At 42.3% G+C, this 18781-nt stretch overlaps 1 pseudogene; it reads right to left on the bottom strand.

Moving 5' to 3' along the window:
• Positions 1-414: 414 nt before the first annotated feature.
• On the bottom strand, positions 415-1372 carry LOC127185226 (TSC22 domain family protein 4-like; annotated as a pseudogene).
• Positions 1373-18781: the final 17409 nt, after the last annotated feature.

Raw genomic sequence — 18781 nt, forward strand, 5'->3', positions numbered from 1 at the left:
CCCTTTATTGGGTTCTTTTTCTTCCCACAAGGCCTGGGACTACTGGGGAGACCAGGTAGGAAGGGACAGGACAATATTGAGCCTTCAACTTCCATACCTAGGTATTGGGTTGGGTGTGGGCATTAAAGCTACATAGGAAGAGGGGGTGGGTCAATGGCACAAGGCCAAGAAGCAAGTGGCAGCCCCACAAAGGCACATTGTGAGGGAAAGGAGGCTCAGAGGGAAGGCCCATTTGGTGCAGAGGGTCAGAGCTGTGGAAAACACAAGAGTGGCAACTAGGCTGCCTGCTCCAGGCTGGCCATGGCATGTATCAATCCATTTTCCTGCTCCAATACAGTATTCCATCCTGACAGCTCTCAGCTATGCTCTGCAGCACCCCTGCCTCTTCTCACCTGGCAAACATGAGGTGGGTCTTCACCAAGTCCATGGCTTGTTCAATCTTGTGTCAATGCCCACCAGGCTTCCAGAACCACTATTCTCATCACTGTCCAGGTGGCCACTGATGGCCAACATGGAATGAGCCATGCTGAGGGTCTGGGCTGCTGTGGCTCCAAAGAGGTCTGTCTGGAGACTGGTGCACCAGGCTGGCCTCGAAATAGAGGGCTGGGGAATTGGGGTGAGAGTTGACCAGATGCGCCTTCCTTGTCTCCTCTGGAGCAACTAACTCCATCCTCAGCTGAACTTAATCATCTCTTGTCCGTAACAGTGAAGGGGCTCCTGCTGCTGAACCCCCAGATTCCATTTCTACCCTACAACAGGCAGGGGCTGAGCAATATCTCTAGTCCCAGGCCCTTGGGGGACGCTGCTGGGGTGGAGAATCTGATAGTTGTGGGAGTCTCCACCTTGGCCTTGTTAGGCCCTTCCAGGGACCCTAGCCCTACTGGAAGGAGCAGGCCTGTGGTCCAGAAGTGGGAGGCAGGCAGAGCTAAGAGGTGGGGCCCTGAAACAGGCCTGGCTGCTGGATAGGGGTGCTCATTCTCAAGGTAGCCAGCTGCAACTGGGAATCCACTGTTCTGCCTCTGGTGTCTACCTAGGCCCCTCGAATTGCCCCCAAGAGTCAGCTGAAGCTTGGGGGTCCAGGTCTCCCTGTCTCCCTTGTAAACACACACACACACACACACACACACACACACACACACACACACACCAATACTTGGGGCAGCTTTAGCACTTGGAAGGCAGGGGCTCCAGTTAGCTGGGAGCCATTGGGTGGGGTGCCCCTACACCCTGGATCAGGGTTGGGTTCTCCAGTAGGGATGCAAGGTGTACCTGTGGGGGTTGATGGGGCAGGCGAATCCACAGCCAGTGGGCTTCCTGGGCACTCACAGTCCATGGCGAAGGTGGTGATCTGAAAACTACTTCTTACCACCATTCATGGTCTTTGGGGCTCAGAATTCAAGGATAGGCTCAGGTTCGTGGAGGGACGGGGCTCCTGAAGAGTGGCTCAGGCACCTCTGGAACATAGAGGAGAGGCACATGGCAGGGATATGAAGGCCTCTCGAGATTTCTGGGTCCTAGCTTACAGCAGGGCCTTGTGGGACCTGGAGGATGCCTGTTTAGTGACTGCAGTACATGCCTGGGGGAAGAGGTACGTTTTTCCTGCTGCTGTCCCTGCCTAAACCCCAGACCTGAGCTTGCCTTGTACACAGAGCTGAGCAGGAAACAGGACCTAGAGACTGAAGATGTCTTTTTTCTTTAATGCTAGAGCCTCCTGGGTCTTGGGTAGTGCAGGCCACAGCAGGCAGCAATCAAAGGCTACCCTGTGTTCACTCTGCAAGGCATCTCAGTGGAAAGTTTGCAATTGAGAGGAGAAAAAGATCCAGGCTTCTGCTGTGGAACCCAGGCATGGCAGCCTGTGTTAATACTCCACGGGTCTTCTCTGCTGCTATTGGAGGGGGCAGCTTAACAGCCACCACCACTAGCTCTAGGTCCCTTGAGTGGCTCTCTCTCAAAGCTCCTCCCATGTGGCTCCACTGGATGTATCTCTAGGCTCCTCAGCTTTGCTTGGTCTCTGTCTCTCTTTCTGGGCCCATCATCTATTCTTACTGTCTTGCGCAGCCATTTGTCTGTCTGTGTTCATTGCAAGGAACTCTTTCTCTGTTTGAAACTGAGAATTGCATATAGGGGTTAGTCTGACGCTCTCTCCACTTGGCCAGGCACAATTATTTTGACTCTGTCTCTGGGACTAAATACTTGCCAAAAACCTGCCAAACCATGAGTAATTTAACTTCTGAAATAATTTATAAAACCACGTGTCTGTCCTATGCTTGGGGTGAGATGGAAACAATCTGTAGCCCAGAAGTATAAAAGTATTCCAACCAGTGGGATTAAAGGTGTGTGACACGTCTGCATTCCTCCCATATCACACAGACCTAGAGAGTCTTTGGATGTCATCCCTTGCCAGGGCAGCAATGTTGCCGGATTACAATTTCTTTACATCTTCCCTCTTTCTGCTTAAGCTAAAAATGGACACAGATTAACTATTACAACAGAAACAATTATCAATTCTATACACTTATCAGTCCAAATGTCCTCATGAATAGCCATTGATACAATGGTCCTTCATAAGTGCAGTCCTGACTATCTGTCTTAAGCAACAATCAATATCAGCATCAACGGTTTCAGTCTGCCATTCTGATGAATGATCTGTCCCTTTTCAGCTGGTTAGTAGCACAGTTTCTTTGCAGTGGGGGAGGGTCATCTTTCTGCACAATCCGTGTTACTGTCTTTCTGCCTCTCTTTGTTCTTTGATCATGCCTTTCATGTGCAGGCTTCTTTTACTTGCATTGGGTCTTTATCAATTTTGATAGAACCTATAGTTTTTCATCACCAGTAGAAATATAGGCAAAACCTCTTCCCCAGTGTAAAACATTCCCTAACTTTCATTCTGATCTTCAATGCTCAAAGTATTTTAGGCACCTGTCTAATACTGTTTGTAAACGTGTCCAGGATATTGATAACCTAAACATGTTTAACCAGGATATTATTAACCTAAACATGTTAAACCCTTCAAGCAGTGTTCCTAAGTCTATGAACTACAAGATCATACAAGTGGAGCAGGGCTTCTTATTAAAAAGCTTGAAGCTGTAATAAGAACTTTGTACTCCCTATGTTACGGTACATAAAAATGTGCTAAAACACAAAAGTATACCTAGAAAGTCTTACACATATCCAAGGGACAAATAAATTGTCATCACACTGTTGAAGATGTGCCCTCTTCAACGGAACAGGCCATATGACTTTGCCTGAAGGATGATGATGACTTTTCACTTCTGAGCAGTACACTTAAAATTATTTTCCTGACAACTTCTCTCATAATACCTGTTGATATGTAAGCAGACCGACTGTTAGGATTTTCCCAACACAACAGGAAGAAAAAAGACCAATAAGGCACTAAAATCAGAGAGAGTGTGCCCCTGTCTGGCGACTGTGTTGCTAAATATAGCCCTCCTCTCAAAACTGAGGCTTGTGGCCATTACACTCTATAACAGCTCAACCCATTCTGGTTATATACACTAATGAGGAGCTTAGCTGCATGGCCTGTAAAACAGCCTTCTTGGGAGACAGCTTCAGTGAGACAACTCATTTAATTGGGTGGAACAGATGCTATTTAAACCTTTGGAGTATGGGTCAAAGCTTTCAAGGTGAATGTACATGGTTGGCTAGATCCAAGGTGCTGACAATGCCTTAGTTGATTGAAGAAGAATGTTTGCTGAACATTACCTTGTAATGAGAGAGGACATTTATCCTGTAACCTGGCTGCTGGGCTATGTGACCACCTCAAGGGTGCCAGAGGTAGACTACATGAACTGGGACATGGAGGACCAGAACAGGGAGAGAATGGAACATCTTCTGCTTGTGCCTGTCTAAAGATGAGATTTTCAGGGTTTGGACACACCTCAACTTCACTCTTGTACCAGCTCAGCATCCACAGTTACATGGCTCCCCACTGGACACATTGACTTTTGACCCAAAATGTGTCTTGCCTACAAGAGGTGTAGGGATAGAGAAAGAGCAGAGATTGAGGGAATGGCAAACCAATGACTGGCCAAGCTGGAGACCCACCGGTTGGGAGAGACTCAACCCCTGTCACTTTTAATGACAGGCTGCTATGCTTGCAGACAGGAGACAAGCACTACGGTCTTCATTCAGCAGCTGATGGAGATCGGTGCAGAGACCCACAGAAGATGGGTGTTGTACCTATACAGGAAAAAACTGCATAACAATGAGAAATTAATTTGAGAGATTTCTTCTTGTTGGACTGAGAAAACAGTACTGAGTGGACAGCACTTTGGAATTGAGGTCCCTTGTCTGACCTTCATAAAATGTGAGCATCATTATTATAAGCATGATTTGATTCACCGAGCATCATCCACCTGAGATTATATTTCTACATGTTTAAATCAGATGCCACAGAATATTCACCATTGCAATAGCAATAAAAGAAACTATCTAAAAACTTCTTTCAAAAAGTTATTTTAAAATGTTCTCTGCCCAGTGCCACAGAAACCTGTTTTTTACCTCAGTGGGAAGAGAATCAGTTCCCATACTCATGCTTAATGAGAGACTCTTCTAGAATCTACCACTGAATGGGCAGATGCTCCATCTACTTTCCATAAACATCTTCAGTATAGAGCTGAAGACTTCCCAAGACTGGATGTGTAATGTTTAGGTAGTGCAAAGCCTTGAAAAGAAGATCTGATGCACTGTGATTGAATTTCTCTCGCATTCTTTAATATAAAAAAACCAATGCAAATATACGTTTCTAAGTTTGACATAGATAACTTGAGTAAACAAAGACAAACCTTTACTCTACTGACTCTCAACTATTTCTGTTACATACTTTTTTCTGTTTCCAAGATTTTTCCTCTATAAATGCCATGTTCCAGTTTGTAGTTCAAATGAATACAAAATTTGAACATTCAGCTTGATGAACAGAAATAAAGGCACAGTCTTCAAAGTTTGTCAGCATATATTCTAATGCCAAGTTTACATTTTTTCTAAAACACTCTATAACTTTACCAACAACTTATCTGCTAAATGATGAGCAGAGCTTTTCAGTCACATGGGAGGGGCGGCTACCCTTTATGTCTCCTTAGGGAGTAGGATTGCTTAACTTGCTCTTAGAATGTACCTTGGCTTTGTCTTTGGTCTCAGGTTTGTATGCAGGTTTGGCTTGGATTTTCTCTACCTCTTCAATCAAAGCCTGTTCATAAGGAGACAAGCAAGCACTGGGCATGGCTTACTCCCTAGTGTTGGACAACCCTAATTCCCATGGTATTTCCCACTTATAGCTCCCAAGTGCTCCACAGCACTACTCTAACCCTCCTTATATTTCAGGGTTAAGCCTTCTGGCTGTGGTTACCCTAACCTTTACACTACCAACAGCTTATGCCTCTTTCTGACTCCCAAATGCTGAGGTGGGCTACCCTTAACCTCATGGTATCTCCCACTTAAGGCTCCCAAATGCTGGGCAGGACTACCCTCTCTATTTATTTATTTATTCATTTATTTATTTATTTATTTATTTATTTATTTATTATGTATACAATGTTTGCCTGCATGTAACACCTGCATGCCAGAAGAGGGCACCAGATCACATTATAGATGGCTGTGAGCCACCATGTGGTTGCTGGGAATTGAACTCAGGACCTCTGGAAGAGCAGCCAGTGCTCTTAACCTCTGAGCCATCTCTCCAGCCCTAAGTCTTCTTAGGGCTCCCAGTGACCCCCCCATGTGCTGTGGGTGGCTATGTTAATTATCACAAGACCTCCCACTAATGGCTCCCAGTGACTCACACGTTATGGGAGTGGCTATACTAATTTGCAAAGGACTTCCCACATATGGCTCCCAGCAACTCCCACATGCTGGGCATGGCAATGCTAAGCCTCATACTATATGCCCCTTTGGCTCCTTCTTTCTCCCTAATGGTCGGCAACTCTAATTCTCATGGTATCTCCCACTTACTGTTCTCTAGTGCTCCACTGCACTACCCGAGGCTTTCTGATATTTCTGGGTTCAAGCTCCCACACTTGTCTTTCTGATGCTGGCCCTGGCTACCCTAATCCTCACACTACCTACAGCTTATGGCTCCTTCTGACTCCCAAACCCTGAGCTGGGCTACCCTAAGCCTCATGTTTTTTCCCACTCAGGGCTCCCAAATGCTGGGCAGGACTAGACTAGACGAGGTTGTGGTGGCTATGCTAATCTCACAGGACCTCCTTCCTACATATGGCTCCCTGTGACTCCCAGGTGCTGGGCCTTGCTATGCTAAGCCTCAAACTATCTCCTACTTTTGGCTCTAACTTACTCCTTAGTGCTGGGTAAACCTAATTCTCTTGCTAGCTCCCACTAACAGCTCCAAAGTGCTAAGCAGCACTATGCAAACCCATGCAGTAACTAGCAGCTATGGCTCCCAGTGACTCCCAAGTGCTGGGCGTGGCTATGCTAAGCCTCATACTATCTGCCCATTTTGGCTCTTATTCCCTAGCGTTGAGCAACCTTAATTTTCAGGGTATCTCCCACTTACTCCTTCCATGTGCTTCTCAGCACTAGCTTAACCCTCCTGATATTTTGGGGTTAAGGCTCTTCCCTCGCTCCCCCACCCCCACCCCCCGCATCTCTCTTGTGCAGGCGATGGCTACCCTAACCCTCACACTACCTACAGATTATGGCTACTTCTGACTCTCAAATGCTGATGTGGGCTACCTAAGTCTCATAGTATCTCCCGCTTAGGGCTCCCAAGTGCTAGGCAGGACTACCCTAAGTCTCATGCTAACTCCCACTGACACCCACGTGGTGGGCATGGCCATGCTAATTTTCACAGGGCTTCCCACCCATGGCTCCCTGTGACTCCAAAGTGCTGGATAAGGCTAGGCTAAGCCTCTTAGTCTCTCCTGCTTAGGACTCCCACAGACACCCAAGTCCTAATCTTGGCTAACCTAAGCCTAATAGTGTCTTCCCCTTTTGCCTCCTTCTTACTCCCCTAGTGCTGGGTAACCCTAACCCTCATGGTATCTCCCACTTTATGGTCCCTCCTACTCACACGTGCTGGGCATGCCTACCTTAAACCTCAGAGTACCTCTCCCATAAGGTCCCCATCCCCTTCCAGAAACATGCATCCCATATTTTTCCAGGACAAGCCTACTGACTCCTGAGAGAAAGTATATCTTCCGTGGTTATTGTAGTGGTGTGCACTCTTTGATACACATTCAGGGTCCCTACCTTGGCCTCAGAACTTTCAGAACTTGCAGGCAGCTAGTTGATAGCAGCATCTGGTGTGGGGTATCCACACCACAGGCACTAAGACCCAGTTCCTCCCCTCCCCACCAGAAGCAAGGGAAAGCCACATCCCACATCCGGCCAGGGGCAGGCTCTGAAGATTGACAGCAGGGCCAGGTTGTTATGGCCCCCACTACAGTGGAGCCAGCATGGGAGAGTCTGATGCCTATTATACTTTCCTAATACCTAGTCTTCCTCAGCCCCCACATCTCCCCCAGTCTATGGCACACAGAGCTTTGAAGCCTGAGCTTCTGAAGCCCCCACTGTAACTCCTACCCCATCAACCATGCATTACCTCCATTCCCTCCATATACCATCTTACACCCTTGACCCCTACACATACTTTGCTCCAGGTTGGAAGCAAATCTTCTGTTTGGAATTTAGCTCTCAGCTGTCAGGTACACTTCTCTGCTTTCCTAGAACTCTTCTCCTGGTGAGGGGGTGCTGCTGCAAGAAATAAAGGTTACAAGTTCACCATTTCAATCTTCCTAATGCTGAAACTTTTTAATATAATTTCTCATACTGTGGTGACCACAACCATAAAATTATTTCATTGCTACTTCTTAATCCTAATTTTGCAACTGTTATCAATCTTAATGCAAACATAAGATTTGCAGACTATCTGATATGGGACCCCTGTGAAAAGGTTGTTTGATCCCCAAAGGGGTCGAGACACAGTGATTGAGACCCACTGGTCTAATACCTCCCAATCAGCAACAGTGAATCATAGGCCTCTGCCCTGTAGACACAGGAGTCCACCAGCTATACATGGAGCCCTGACTTGCTTCAGTCTTGTTACTCAAAGTCTAGATACACTCCATCGGCTGGCATCTTTTCCCTGGCCTCAGTGTGCCTCATAGTATCCCACACTTCTCCAGGTTGGACTCTCAGAGCTGAGAAATGCTTGTTAAGGACCCATCTCCATAGGAAGCCCATCCTTCTCCAGACTCAGAGGAGGTCATTTGGCAAACTTCACATGGTACACAAAGCTGGAGTTTCTCGGGTCTGGGATCAGAGTCTGGATTCTGAGCCTATGCTTTCTCTTAGGAGACAATTCCCTCCATTCCACAGAGGGTCTCTCAGCTTGACATTGGCTTGAACAGGAATGCTGCCTTCAAGAACTGGGGTCTTACCCCCTTAAAACCTGTTAGGCTGCTTGCTGTGACCCTGCAGACTGACATGAGGTGCACAAAGACTGCTGCTTGCTGGTTCATCAACATGGCTTCTGGGGTTCCTGGCATCTTTTCTTCTACTGACCCCAGGCCTTTTGTCTCTAACACAGAATCCCCTTCCCTCATAAACTAAGCAGCAGTTTAACTATGCGCATTAGGACCTGTTTACCATCCCTCACATTTCTAGTCAGAAACATGGTTGAGGGTTTTGAGGTATCACTCTTTTTTGTAACTGGTCCTCCTGTTTTTATTCCTGCTTCTTCTCCCCTTTGTACTTAATAAAGCCACAATTCCTGGTTCCTACAGACCATGGTCTTTCATTCCCAACATCTTTCAGGAGAAAAATGAGAGTTAGCTTATCCTTAGAGCTCTGTCAAGTCCAATAGCAGGGGCCAGTTCATAAAGTCTTATCTTTTAATGTATTATTTTATTTAGTGTTACTATCATTGATTTCTGGAATGAATTTTTATTCTTTGTATTCATGGGTATATAGCATTTGGATTCATGAACATATGAGTTTTAAGACACACATGTAAAGATAAGTGGACAGCTTTTGGGACTCAATCCTCTCCTCTCACTGTAGCATCCAGGGAATGAACTCAGGTAGTCAGTCAGTCTTGTGGATCAAGTGCTGTTAGTAGCTGGATCATCATACCGGTTCCTTTTTTTTTGTTGTTGTTGTTTTTAATTCTGCTTATTCCCTCTTTCCTAGTAGATAACTTCCTTATCTCTCAAGAACTACAAATGCCACTTACCCTTTTTAGCATGTTATCTTGTCATGTTGGTTTCTTTTCTCATTTAAGGCTTCCTGGGCAAGTTTTCTGTAGAGAACATTATGGTAGGAATATTTGGAGCCAGTGTGAGCCCTCAAGTGTGAATACAGTTTCTCAAAGGTCCATTTTTTAAAAATTCCTGAGCTGGTTTAGTCAAAATGTGTAGATAATCATAAAATATTGGGTCCCTTCTAGAATCTGGTAGTCTAGCTATTCCCTCCCACCCATAATAAAAGTGTAGAATAGAAGATTACAGTTATGCTTGATTAATGGCCAACAGACATGACAAGGTCCTATGTTTAGTAATCTTTAAAGTAAATAGTTTGTAAAATGTAGATATAGTTTTAATTGAGAAAAAGAGAAATGTAGTCTTTAGTAAGAAAGATAAGACCTAAATGATGGTATAAGACTCTATCCTCCTGATTACACTCATCCAGTATGGAAAATGAGGAAGAGGCACATATCATGGCAATAAATCTGTACTTTGTGTTCAACCAGTACTTCTGTCATTCTTGGGTGATGCTCACTGTGATGGTTTGAATGAGAACATACCCCACATGCTCATGTGTTTGCATGCTTAGTCTCCAGTTTGTGAATTGTTTCATAGGGCTTAGGAGGTGTGACCTTGTTGGAGAAAGTACATCTCTGGGGGTTAAGTTCTCTCTCTCTCTCTCTCTCTCTCTCTCTCTCTCTCTCTCTCTTTCTGTCTCTCTCTCTGTCTCTTTCTCTCCCCTCTCTGTCCCTCTCCCTCTCCTCTCCTTCTCCTTCACCCTCTCCCTCTCTCTTCTGATACTTGTGGATCAGGATGGAAAGCTCTCAGCTATTGCTTGAGTGTCATGCCTGTCTGCTTCTTGCCATGATGATAATGGACTCACCCTATAAAATTGTAAAATGCTTTCTTTTATAAGAGCTGCCTTGGTCATAGTGTCTTTTTACAATAGAACAGTAACTCAGACAACTCACCCTTTCATATTTATAATATAGTCTATCTTTTGCTTCTCTGGGTCTCTTATCATGAAGTAAGGGTCCATGTTTCTCACATGGTGCAATCAAAATTCTAGCAAGCAGAACTATTCATATTTCCCCCAAATCCTCATACAGGATTCCCCATCTGAATATCTATGCTATGTGAGTTCCCTAGCTCTGCTGTATTTAGGTTAGCTTCTGAAGGCAAATGATTATAATAGGTACAAAAAAGGATGCACAGCAGAACTTTATTATTTGGTAACATTATATGCATTATAAATAGATTTAAATAATGTGATACATTTTAGGAGTGTGTATTTTTATTTTGTATTAGTGAAGGATTTCATTTTTCTTCTTATCATTAATACTTCTTAGAAAACATTGCTTCACTGCAGTCATGAGCAGATTACTCTCTTCTGATATTCAAGAGAAGAGGTCTATCACTGAGAACTGAGAAAGAGTTTGATGTGGAAGTGGGCATCACAAAGCAAGGATATGAAATGAGATGATGGACTACAAAGCAACACCCTCACCCCCCAAAAAAACCATTATTGCAGGGTAGCCGTGGCACGTAAGACTAATAGAATGAAGGGTTCAAGTCAAGCTTATTCTACCAAATCAGTTCAAGTCCTGCCTTATCTGTGAAATCATACTTCTTCTAAACCTAAACATAAAAGATCAACAAGAGGAGAATGGAAGAGGAGAGGGGAATTGGGAGGGAGATGATAAAAAAAACTAGAGAACTAAATAGAAAAAAAATAAACCTCATGATTATATTTTCTGTCTTGTGCTGGCCTGGCTTGTCAGGTTTTTCTTTTTTTAGAAGCAGGTATTTTCTTAAGAAAATCCAAATTTATTCTGATCCTTTCATCTTTTTAATGTATATATCATATGTATATTCCTATTACAACTAAATGTACTCACTTTATCTTTCTGCATACTTTAGTTGGTCAGGAAGTTTGGATCACAGCTGTAATCCCTGTTGTCAGGAATGGAAATTGAAAAATCTCTGAGGCTGCATAGAAGTTCCAGGGCAAACTGGGTTACAATATAAAATCCTGTTTCAATCACAGGCAAATACAAAAACTTCACATTAGTTTTGATGCTGTTTCTTTAATTACATGCAGGAGTTTGGGTAAAGAGGTTTTACTGATTATTATTATCTATCGATTAACAATAATGAGAAAAATGATGTGTTTCAGGTTGGACAAAAGGCAATGTTGTGGCTGTAGATGATCTCACACTATGGACATAGACCAGGCTTGTCTTTTTACCTGCTTTGTAAACTCTGTAAGTTGAGAGACTCTCTGAGCTTCAGACTCCAACTCTGTGAGATGGTTTTAGTAAGCCTTGTCCTCCACAACTGGTAGAAGATATGTAATGAAATAAAGTACTTGGCACAGTGACTGGCATATTTTAGATTCTTTTCTTCAACTGTCTAATGACTTCAGTTTTCAATCAGTGATTCCTCCTTCTACCTTAGACATGATATAAAGAAAATGAGGGAGTCTCATCTGACAGCCCTGATCTTAAACCTTTTCTGTGTGATAATGGAAGGCATAGCATGATACTTTTCTGTCCCTTTTATTCAAAGGCTGTCAGCTCAGTCTTTACCCAGGTAACCTGATTTATCCCCTGTTAGAAGATAAAATACCCCCTTTTTGAACTTCATATTATGTTATCTATGTGAGGCCTGTACTTTCTTTAGGCCTAAGAGGAAGAAGTAAGGAATATATTTTATGGCGTCCTAGTTTGCTTTTTATTATTGTCTTAGTTGCTTTTCTGTCATTGAGAAGAGACACCATTCCAAGGCAATTATAAATGAAAGCATTTAATCATGAGTTTGCTTACAGTTTCAGAGGGTGAGTCCATGACTAACATGGTGGAGAGTATGGCAGCAAGCAGGCAGGCATGGTACTGGAGAAGTAGCTGAGATCTTACATCTTATCTATAAATTGGAGGCAGAGGGAATGAGGCTGTATGACACACATCCTCAAACAAAGCCACACCTCTTAATCCTTTCCAAAACAGCCCCACCAACTAGAGACCAAACATTTAAATATATGAACCTAGGAGGACTATTCTTATTCAAACCACCATTTCCAATCCTTGGTCCCCATAAGCCTGTAGCTCTACCATAATGCAAAAATTCATGTAACACAATATCAAGATTCCCCATAGTGTTTCACAGTCTCAACACTGTTTCAAAGTCCAAAGTATAGTCTGAGATATAAGACAATATCTTAATTATAATCCCTTATAAAATCAAAATACTAACCATATACTTCTAAAATATAATGGCACAGGATATACATTACCATTCTTAAGCTTAACATTCTTCTGAATACAAGACTTAACTCCAACATCAAATTCCTGGTGCTATTTTTCCTCCTCAAATTGTACATTTTGCTTGCTCTTTTTCATTATATATTTGCATAAGAATGGTCACTAAAAACCACATGATGCAATCAGTACTGTCGTCTAATCTCCTTTGCCACTGATATTAGTCCAAAGAATTTCAATTTAGTCTCCAGCAGAGTCTTAGGATAAGAACAAAAAGCAGCTGCATCCTTTGCCAAAATATCATAAGAATGTTCCCTAGCCCCGTTGCTAATATTGTCCCCCTCTAAAACTTAAGCTGGGCCTTCATAGTTCACATTATTTTAAACACTACTGTCTTCTTGTTTATAAGGGATAGCCCTTTAACCCGATTACAGTATTCAACTGTTTTCCATATCCAAAGTCCCAGCATCTTCCACATTTCTTCAACTGACAACATGATCAGGCCTATCACAACAATACTCCACTCTTGGTACCAACTTCTTAGTTACTTTTGTATTGCTGTTAAGAAACAATGTGCCCATGTCTTTTATAGGACAAGTTATAAAAGAAAACATTTAATTAGGGACTTGCTTACAGTTTAAGAGGGTGAGTCCATGGCCAACATGGTGTTGAACAAGGCAGAAAGCAGGCAGGCATGGGACTGGAGCATTAACTGCGAGCATACATCTTATCTGCACGTTGGAGGTAAAGAGAGCAAGTCTGGGCATGTTCTCGGCTTTTGAAACCTCAAAGCTTACCCTCAGTGACACACCTCCTCCATCAAGTCCACATTTCCTAATGTTTCCTAAAAGAGTTTCACCATCTAGGGACCAAGCATTCAATGATATGGGATTATAGGGGTCATCCTCATTCAATTGGTGGTGACCAGTACCTCCAAAACTGCAAAGATTATGGCCAAAAGCAACTTTGGATGAAAAGGGTTTATTTGATTTAAACATCCTGGAATGGCTAGTTTTATGTCAACCTGACATAAGCTAGAGTCACTGGAAAGAACCTCAAATGAAAAAAAGAAATGCCTTCATAAGATCCAGCTATAAGGCATTTTCTTAACTAGTGACTGATGGGAGAGGTCCCAGATCATTGTGGGTGGTGCCAACACTGAGCTGGTGGTCTTGGGTTATATAAGAAATCAGCAAGCCATGGATAACAAGCCGATAAGCAACACCCCTCCATAGCCTCTGCATCAGCTCCTGGTTCCAGGTTCCTACCCTGTATGAATTCCTGTCCTGACTTCCTTAGATAGTGAACAGTGATATGGAAGTGAAAGCTGAATAAACCCGTTCCCCCAAGTTGTTTTGGCCATGGCATTTCATCACAGCAATAACCTTAACTAAGACACTTCCCGATCATGTCCATCGTCAGGAGAAGTCAATGCAAGAACTGAAAGCAGAGGTTGTTGAGGAGTGTAGTTTACTGCCTTCTCTCAATGGCTTCTTCAGGTTACTTTATTATATTACTTAGGGCTTCCTGCACAGGACAGGCACCATTCATAGTGGGCTGGGCTTTGCCACACCAATCACTAACACAATCCCCTACAGACTTACAGGAAATCTGGTAGAAAAAAATCCCTTAAAAAATGTTCCCTTTTCTTTTATGACTTTACTTTGTGTCAAGTTGGCAAAAAATACTAACCAGTACAATTGAGCCCTTTTCAACTTGATACACAAATGTATCACTATTAATTAACCACCACTCTTTTTGTGTTTATCTTCACAATCCCATGCTAATATCACAATCTAAACCACAGTATAACTTTTAAAGTTCCAGGAATTTTTTTCATTTTTTACTATGTTTCTTTTTCTTTTTTTTTCAATTTCAAAGCATGCTAGAATTTATAGCAGTGTCATAATTGTACAAAGACAACAAATGTAGACCATTAAGATAAAGTTGAGATTCTAGAGCTTAATTTCCACATTTATGATTAACAATCTTGGCAATGGCTTCCAAGACAGTTTTATGAGCGAAGAACCATGTCTCCCCTTTTTACTATTAAATATTTTTAACATATATGCTTATATTATTATACATATATACAATAAACTATCTACAGCAAAAAGAACACTGACACTATCAGGAATTATATAAATTTAACATTCTTAGTGTTTTAGCTATTTGTATTTGGCAGCCTTGAAGAAAACATCTTTCCTATCTTGGTGCATCTAAAATTCTAAATGTAAATCAATATCTATCACATCTCATCATTATCAACTTGAAACATCTATCTAGACCTATGTTTCTTTTTTTAACATATACATTTATATTATTACACATGAATAAAATAAACTACATACAGCAGGAAGAACCATGGGACAATCAGGAGTTATATAAATGTTACATACATAGTGATTTGGATATTTGTATTTGTCAAACTTGAAGTAAATATCTTTTCTAACTTGTTGGGTCTAAATTTCTGAATGAAAATCAATATCTATCACATCTCATCTCTATTAACTTAAAACATCTACCTTTATCTAAAAACATCTTAACCTCTAACCAACTAAGCTTAACTGTAAGACTAAACTATCTGGTCTTCAATCCCATCAGAGACTTGAGAAGGAATAAAACTTAAATACCTGAGTGAACCGAAAGTGCAGGTTAGCAGCTTCCAAAATGAAAACAAAACAAAACAAACTGAGGCCTTCTAGCCCAATATCAGCTTTCTAGCCCGGACAGATATATTTGCAAGGCAGGAACTATCGAGGACTTGATTACCCTGTGTTGGCAGAGTTCGGCTGTCAACTCTGTCTGCATCCAAGTTTGCCCCTTTTTACGCAGAATTCTGTCAGTGTCAGGAACAAGGTTTGCCACATTTGAAGCCATCTCCATAAGAAGGTTTTTTGATGCTCATCATCTTCGAGGTAGGCTGGGTGTTGCCAGGAGTTAACCTGTCTTGTTGTCAAATGATCTTTAGGATAATGAAAACATCTTTAAATGTTGTGTTCTGTAGGTCTCTGAGGCTTTTTCAGGCCTTATTTAACTATTTTACCTTATATATCTATAGAATCATATCTATCTGTTAGACCTAGGATATATATTTTTGTGATAAGATTAGATTAGTATTTGACATGACCACTATTTGCATCAATATACAAAATTCTATACCACAATTTTTTTTTAAAAATTAAAGATGTTAAAAATTTTGTCTTCTAATAATATCCAGTCTCTTTTGAAAAGTCAAGAGTCTTTCAATGTGTATCTCTATAATATAAAAAATAATAATTTATATACTTCTTATTCCAAGAGTAAAGAACCAGGGCACAGCTATATTAAGATCAAGGTAAATCGGGGCCCACAGGGGATCTGCTCAAACTATTGCACTAACCAAGGGCAGTACAAGTAGTAAACATCGAACCCCTACTCTGATCTACGCAATGGACAGGACATCCTCCACAGTTGTGTGGAGAGCACGAATTGACTCTGAAATGAACTCCGGTGCCCCATATTTGACCACCTCCCCTTGGTGGAGAGGCCTGGTGGCACTCAGAGAAAGGATAAACAGGCTACCAAGAGGAGACTTGATACCCTATGACCATATAGTGGGGGAGGAGGTCCCCCTCAGTCTTAGACCTAGGAGAGGGGAATAGGGGTGAAAGCGGGAGGGAAGGAGGAATGGAAGAATACAAGTGATGGGATAACAATTGAATTGTAATCTGAATAAAATTATTAAATAAAAAATTATGAGAAAAATAAAAGATCAAAGTAAAACCCAAATCTAATAGAATAAACAGTTCTATGCCCAATATCTGAGAAGTACTCATGATCTAGGCTCCAAAAGATTTGGGCAGCCCCACCCATCAATCGGTGCCATCTGTAATGTACAGAATTTGTCTTGTATTGTCAGATCAGCTCTATTTCTTACTTCCTGCTGTTTTTACTGATCATTGCACAGTCCTGGCATCTCCAATATTTGCAGTCTCCACTATAACTGAGGTACTGCACCTTCATCATTAGTGGCATCTCCTAACATCTTTTAAAAGACTCCAAACCTGTGACATGGTGAGAAGTCTTGGCTTCTCTTTGTAATCCCTTCAATGCTCGGATTTTTATTATAACAGAGGCTTCATCTTTACCACTGGCCTCTCCCAGCCTCTCGCAGTGCCAAACCTTAGCTGTTCTTCGTACCATATGAGAGACTCTTACACATTGCAATTTAGCTGTCAGCTTGAGATGCAGCCTTGGCCTACTACTGGACCACAAGTTTTATTTGCTGACTCTGATGAAAAACTTCCTAGGAGATTTTGCCTAAATGATGTTTGTTTCCTTCTAACTTCTGGTACTCACTATTTGCCAGCTAACCAGTATCAATAGTCCCAGTAAAACAAAGCTTCAGAAGTGTTTATTTCTTGTTAATCACAACTGATTCTTCAGCTCTAGCTCAACAGAAACTACATATTCTTGATTCAAACACACAAACAAAATAGCTCTATGATCTGATAGCCTCCATTGTTGACACTGCTCTCAGCTTTATCTTGACAGTTCCTGAAATAGTATCTTAAGTTTGGTCACTTAGCACTCAATGGCTTTTCCAACTCAAACCTCCAAAATCCTTTCACAATCCTCTCCAAAACAATATGGCCAGATCTTTAATATCAGTAGCCCCAACCCAGGTATGGGTTTGATTTCTGTTACTGTGACAAAATAGTGGCCAAAAACATCTTGAGGAGGAAAGAGTTTATTTGGCTTACACACCCTGACTATAATTCATCTTTAAGGCAAGTGAAGACAGGAACTCAAACAGAGCAGGGACCTAGAGGCAGGAGCTGGAGCAGAGAGCATGAAGGGATCCTATCTATTGGCTGATTCTCAGTTGATTTCTCAGACTACCTTCTTATATCATCCAGGACCACCTGCCCATGGGTGGCACCACTGATAGTGACCTGGGCCTTCCTACGTCAATCATAATTGATAAGATTATTCACAGACTTGCTCAGAGGCAATCTAATGTAGGCAATCCCTCAACTAAGGTTCATCATTCCAAAATCACTCTAGTTTATGTGAACATTCCAGTCAGAGGGCTTAAGGGTGTGTATTATAGCCAGAGGGATCAGAGGTGTATACTAAGGGTGTATCTGTATTCCAGCTGGATCTCACAAATTTAGGTCTTTGGATGAGATCCCTTGCCAGAGCAGCCATGTGGTTGTATTAAAATTCCTCTACATTCAATAAAAACACATTTAAAAATAGTTTTTCACTTTGGTCTTAACTCCCAATATCACTAAGGATGAAGTCAGACTTCACTCCTTTTACTTGAGTATTGGGCCTGAAGCTTTTTAGGATACAGAATGACAGCTAGTTCAGTGTGGATGTGCATTTGGTTAGAATTTCTGTCTTTAGCATCAAAAGCTTGAAGTTTGACATTGTAGCCTAGGATACCACCATCTTTAGAGACAAGGCTCCTTTTTTGTTTTTGTTTTTGTTTTGTTTTATCATGACAGAGTTTTTCTGTGTAACATCTCTGGCAGTCCGGGACTTGCTTTGTAGACCAGACGGGCCTTGAACTCACAGTGATCTGCCTGCCTGTTTCCCTGAGTGCTGGGATTACAGGCATGTGCCAAGATACCCAGTTTAAAGACAGGGTTCCTCCCTAAGGTCAAGGCCTTCTCCCTGCACTGAGACATACCAAGGTAAATTGCAACATATATTCTCAGAACAAGCCCTTCAACATAGGGCTTGTACCAAAGATGGCTTCTTTGAATCACAGAGGTATATTGGCCTCAGTACATAATCAGGCCATTTCAGAACTTGCTGGCAACTGGTCTAGGCAAAGGCATATGGTGTGTCTCTCAAAGCTCACTAGGACCTAGTTCCTCCCAGGGATGTGGGGTAATCCACATATTTCAAGAGCAGGCTCTGAAGATTGACAAAAAGGGCCAGATTGCAATGGAAACCCAATGCTGTTCATGAAATATGTTAGGTGATTTCTTCACTGTGCTCCCTTAATTCATCTAGAGCTTCCCTAACCCACACACATTCCTCTGTCTACTCTACACAAAGCTCCCTGCCTGAGCCCCTGAAGACTTATAGTAGTCCATTCTCCACCTACTGCTCCATATCAATCCCTCTCCTTATACCCCAAACACTCCCACCATATCCAAACTTTCCATTCCCTACCCTCTGTTGTATAAAACTCTCTTTCTTCTTGTTCCCCTGCTGGGGTAATGGAGTGATGGGAGTAACAAAATTATAAGCCTTGTATGGGATTCACTTTTAGCAGGCAGACAGAGTTTGGGGTGCTCTCTATTTTGT

This window comes from Acomys russatus, chromosome X (assembly GCF_903995435.1).
Source record: "Acomys russatus chromosome X, mAcoRus1.1, whole genome shotgun sequence".
Classification (NCBI taxonomy): domain Eukaryota; kingdom Metazoa; phylum Chordata; class Mammalia; order Rodentia; family Muridae; genus Acomys; species Acomys russatus.